This window comes from Callithrix jacchus, chromosome 5 (assembly GCF_049354715.1).
Source record: "Callithrix jacchus isolate 240 chromosome 5, calJac240_pri, whole genome shotgun sequence".
Classification (NCBI taxonomy): Eukaryota; Metazoa; Chordata; class Mammalia; order Primates; family Cebidae; genus Callithrix; species Callithrix jacchus.
Window position 1 is genome coordinate 141,498,979 of NC_133506.1, and position 6,275 is coordinate 141,505,253.

Consider the following 6,275-nt stretch of genomic DNA (forward strand, 5'->3'; position numbering starts at 1 on the left):
AGGCATCACCTCACCCAGGAAGTGCAAGGGGCTGGGGAACTCCCTTTCTTTGCCAAAAGAAGCCATTAGGGACTTTACTTTGCACTCCAGCCCAGATACTGCACTTTTCCCATGGTCTTCACAATCTGCAGATCAGGAGATCTCCTCTGGTGCCTAGAACACCAGGGTCCTGAGTTTACAGCACAAAACTAGGTGGCCATTTGAGAAGACACTGAGCTAGCTGCAGCAGTTTTTTTTTCATACCACAGTGGCACCTGGAATTCCAGAGAGCTAGAACCATTCAATCCCCTGAATCAGAGAGCCAAGTGATCTGGCTAAACAAGTCCTAACCCCACAAAACTCAGCAAGCTAAGATCCACTGGCTTTAAATTCGTGCAGCCAGCACAGCAGTCTGAGCTCAACCTGGAACATTTGAGCTTTGTAGAGGGAGGGGCATCCACCATTGCTGAGGCTTGACTAGGTGGCAGGGAAGTTTGAACTAGGCAGAGCCCATGGCAGCTCAGTAAGGCCTCTGCAGGAAGACTGTGTCACTGGATTCTCTCCTCGCTGGACAAGGCATCTTTGAAAAAAGGCAGCAGCACCTCAGGAACTTATAAATAAAGCTCCCACCTTCCGGGGACAGAGCATCTAGGAAAAGGGGCAGTTGTGGGTACAGCTTCAACAGACTTAAACATCCCTGCCTGGCAGCTCCAAAGAGAGCAGCAAATCTCCCAGCACAGTGTTCAAGCTCTGATAAGAGACAGGCTGCCTCCTCAAGTGGCTCCCTGATTCCTGTGTATTCTGACTGGGAGATTCAGACGGGGCCAACAGACACTTCATACAGGAGAGCTCTGGCTGGCATCTGGCAGGTACCATTCTGGGATGAAGCTACCAGAGGAAAGAACAGGCAACAATATCTGCTGTTCTGCAGCCCCCACTGGTGATGCCAGGCAAGCAGGGTCTGGAGTGGACCTCCAGCAAACTCCAGCAGACCTGCAGCAGAAGGGCCTGACTGTTAGAAGGAAAACTAAGAAACAGAAATAGTTTCAACATCAACAAAAAGGGTGTCCACTCAGAGATCCCATCCAAAGGTCACCAACCTCAAAGGCCAAAGGTAGATAAATCCATCAAGATGGGAAGAAACCAGCACAAAAAGGCTGAAAATTCCCTAAACCAGAAGGCCTCTTCTCCTCCAAGGGATCACAACTTCTCACCAGCAAGGGAACAAAATTGAGCATAGAATGAGTTTGGCAAATTGACAGAAGCAGGCTTCAGAAGGTGGATAATAATAAACTTCTCCAAGCTAAAGGAGCATGTTCTAACAGAATAGAAGGAAGCCAAGAACCTTGAAAAAAGGTTAGATGAAATGCTAACTAGAATAACCAGTTTAGAGAACAATATAAATGACCTGATGGAGTTGAAAAACAGAGCAAAAGAACTTCATGAAGCATACACAAGTTTCAGTAACCTAATTGATCAAGCAGAAGAAAGGATATCAGAGTTTGAAGATTAACTCAATGAAATAAAGCAAGAAGACAATATTGGAGAGAAAAAGAGTGAAAAGAAATGAACAAGGCCTCCAAGAAATACGGGATTACATGAAACCACAAATCTACGTTTGATCAGTGTACCTGAAAGTGATGGGGAGAATGAAACCAAGTTGGAAAACACTCTTCAGGATATTATCCAGGAGAACTTCCCCAACCTAGCAAGACAGGTCAACATTCAAATTCAGGAAATACAGAGAACACCACCAAGATACTCCTTGAGATGAGCAATTGCAAGACACACAATCGTTAGATTCACCAGGTTGAAATGAAGGAAAAAATGCTAAGGGAAACCAGAGAGAAAGGTTGGGTTACCCACAAAGGGAAGCTCATCAGACTCACAGCTATCTCTTGGCAGAAACCCTACAAGCCAGAAGAGAGTGGGGGGGGGGGTAATATTCAACACCCTTAAAGAAAAGAACTTTCAACCCAGAATTTTATACCCAGCTAAACTAAGCTTCATAAGTGAGGGAAAAATAAAAATTTTTATGGATAACAACTGCTGAGAGATTTTGTCACCACCATCTGCCTTACAATTGCTCCTGAAGGAAGCACTAAACATGGAAAAGAACAACCAGTACCAGCCACTGCAAAAACATGTCAAATTGTAAAGACCATCAATGCTATGAAGAAACTGCATCAACTAATGAGCAAAATAAACAGCTAGCAATATTAACCTTCAATGTAAATGGGCTAAATGCCCCAATTAAAAGACACAGACTGGCAAATTGGATAAACAGTCAAGGCCTGTTGGTTTGTTGTATCCAGGAGACCAATCTCATGTGCAAAGACACACATAGGCTCAAAATAAAGGGTTGAAGGACTATTTACCAAGCAATGGAAAGAAAAAAAGAAGCAGGGTTGCAATCCTAGTCTCTGATAAAACAGACTTTAAACCAACAATGATCAAAATAGACAAAGAAGGGCATTACATAATGGCAAGGGGATCAATACAACAAGAAAACCTAACTATCCTACATATGCATGCACCCAACACAGGAGCACCCAGATTCATAAAGGAAGTTCTTAGAGACCTACAAAGAGACTAAGATTCCCACACAATAATGTTGGGAAACTTTAACGCCCTACTGTCAATATTAGACAGATCAATAAGACAGAAAATTAACAAGGGTATCCATGACTTGAACTCAGCTAATAGACATCTACAGAACTCTTCACCCCAAATCAACAGAATATACATTCTTCTCAGCACCAAATCACACTTCTTCTAAAATTGACCATGTAATTGTAAGTAAAGCACTCCTCAGCAAATGCAAAAGAATGGAAATCATAACAAACAGTCTCTCAGACCATAGTGTAATCAAATTAGAACTCAGGATTAAGAAACTCACTCAAAACCACACAACTACATGAAAATGAACAACTTGCTCCTGAATGACTATGGATAAATAACAAAATGAAGGTAGAAATAAAGATGTTCTTTGAAGCCAATGAGAACAAAGACACAAGATACCAGAATCTCTGGGACACATTTATAGCAGTGTATAGAAGGAAATTTATATCACTACATGCCCACAAGAGAAATCAGAAAAGATCTAAAATTGACACCCTACTGTAATAATTAAAAGAACTAGAGGAGCAAGAACAAACAAATTCAAAAGATAGAAGACAAGAAATAACTAAGATCAGAGCAGAACTGATAGAGACATGAAAACCTCTTAAAAAAATCGGTGAATCCAGGAGCTGTTTTTCTTAAAGATCAACGAAATAGATAGACTGCTAGTCAGACTGATAAAGAAGAAAAGAGAGAATAATTAAATAGATGTAATAAAAAATGATAAATGGGATATCACCACCAATCCCACAGAAATACAAACTATTATCAGAGAGTATTATGAACATCTCTATGCAAATACACCAGAAAATCTAGAAGAAATAGATAAATTCTTGGACACTTACACCCTACCAGGACTAAACCAGGAAGAAGTCGAATCCCTGAATAGACCAATAACAAGTTCTGAAATTGAGGCAACAATTAATAGCATACCAACAACAACAACAAAAAATCCAGCACCAGATGGGTTCACAGCTGAGTGCTACCAGAGGTACAAAGAGGAGCTGGTACCATTCCTTCTGAAACTATTCCAAACAACAGAAAAGGAGGAAATCCTCTCTAACACATTTTATGAGACCAACATCATCCTGATACCAAAAGCCAACAGAGACACAACTGAAAAAGCAAATTTCAGGCCAATATCCCTGGTGAACATCAATGCAAAAATCCTCAATAAAATACTGGCAAACTGAATTCAACAGCACATAAAAAAGCTTATCCATCATGATCAAGTTGGCTTCATCCCTGGCATGCAAGCCTGGTTCAACATGCACAAATCAATAAATCCATCACATAAACAGATCCAAAGACAAAAACCACATGATTATCTCAATAGATGTAGAGAAGGTCTTCGACAAAATTCAACAGCCCTTTATGCTAAAAACGCTCAAGAAACTAGGTGTCAATGGAAAGTATCTCAAAATAATAAGAGCTATTTGTGACACATCCACAGCCAATATCATACTGAATGGGCAAAGCTGGAAGCATTCTCTTTGAAAACCAGCACAAGACAAAGATGCCCTCTCTCACCAATTCTATTCAACATAGTATTGGAAGTTCTGGCTGGGGCAATCAGGCGAAAGAAAGAAATAAAATGTATTCAATCAAGAAAAGAGGAAGTCAAACTGTCTCTGTTTGCAGACAACATGACTGTATATTTGGAAGACCCCACTGTCACAGCCCAAAATCTCCTTAAGATGAAAAGCAACTTCAGCAAAGTCTCAGGATACAAAATCAATGTGCAAAATTCACAAATATTCCTATACACCAATAACAGGCAAACAGCACCAAATCATGAGTGAACTCCCACTCACAACTGCTACAAAAATAATAAAATACCTAGGAATACAACTAACAAGAGATGTGAAGGACCTATTCAAAAAGAACTACAAACCACTGCTCAAGGAAATAAGAGAGGACACAAACAAATGGAAAAACATTTCATGCTGATGGATAGGAAGAATCAATATCATGAAAATGGCCATAGTGCTCAAAGTAACTTATAGATTCAATGCTATCCCCATCAAGCTACCACTGAATTTCTTCACAGCACTGGAAAAAGCCAGCTTGAACTTCATATGGAACCAAAAAAGAGCCTGCATAGCCAAGACAATTCTAAGCAAAAAAAGGCTGGAGGCATTATGCTACCTAACTTCAAACTATACTATAAATCTACAGTAATCAAAACAGCATGGTACTGGTACCAAAGCAGAGATATAGACCAATGGAACAGAACAGAGGCCTCAGAAATAATGCCACACATCTACAACCATCTGATCTTTGACAAACCTGACAAAAGCAAGTAATGGGGCAAGGACTTCCTACTTAATAAATGGTGTTGAGAAAACTGGCTAGCCATGTGCAGAAATCTGAAACTGGATCTCTTCCTAACATCTTATACAAAAATTAACTCCAGATGGATTAAAGATTTAAACATAAGACCTAAAACCATAAAAACCCTAGAAGAAAACCTAGGCAATACCATTCAGGACATAGGCATGGACAAGGACTTCATGACTAAAACACCAAAAGCAATGGCAACAAAAGCCAAAATAGACAAATGAGATCTAATTAAACTAAAGAGCTTCTGCACAGCAAAGGAAACTATCATCAGAGTGAACAGGAAACCTACAGGATGAAAGAAAATTTTTGCAGACTACCCATTGACAAAGGGCTAATATCCAGAATCTACAAAGAACTTATTACTAGAAAAAAACAACCCCATCAAAAGTAGATGAAGGATATGAACAGACACTTCTCAAAAGAAGACATTTGTGCAGTCAACAAACATATGGAAAAAAGCTCATCACCACTAGTCATCAGAGGAATGTAAATCCAAATCACAATGAGATATCATGTTATACCACTTAGAATGGCAATCATTAAAAAGGAGACAACAGATGCTGGAGAGGATGTGGAGAAATATGAACACTTTGTTACACTGTTGGTGGAAGTGTAAATGAGTTCAACCATTGTGGAAAACAGTGTGGCAATTCCTCAAGAATCTAGAACTAGAAATACCATTTGACTCAGCAATCCCATTACTGAGTATATACTCAAAGGATTATAAATCATTCTATTATAAAGACACATGCTCACATGTTTATTGCAGCACTGTTCACAATAGTGAAGACTTGGAGCCAAACCAAATGCCCATCAATGAGACGGGATAAAGAAAATGTGGCACATATACACCATGGAATACAGTCAAAAAAACTGTATGCAATCAGAAAAAAAAAAAAAAAGAGTTCGTGTCCTTTGCAGGGACATAGATGAAGCTGGAAACCATCATTGTCAGCAAACTGACACAAGAACAGAAAACCAAACACCGGTTGTTCTCACTCATAATTTGGAGCTGAACAACGAGAGCACATGGACACAGGGAGGGGAACATCACACACCAGGGCCTGTCGGGGGGTGGGTGGTTAGGGAAGGGATAGCATTAGGAGAAATAGCTAATGTAGATGACGGGGTGATGGATGTAGCAAACCACCATGTCACTTGTATGACTATGTAACAAACCTATATGTTCTGCACATGTACTGCAGAACTTAAAGTATAATAAAAAGATAAAGAAGTCATTAAAACATGTTTAGTGTTGGCAAATTTTGCTTCCCCTTGTTTGGACAAATCAAGAATGATAACAGATTTGGAGAGGACAGGGCCTTTGAGAA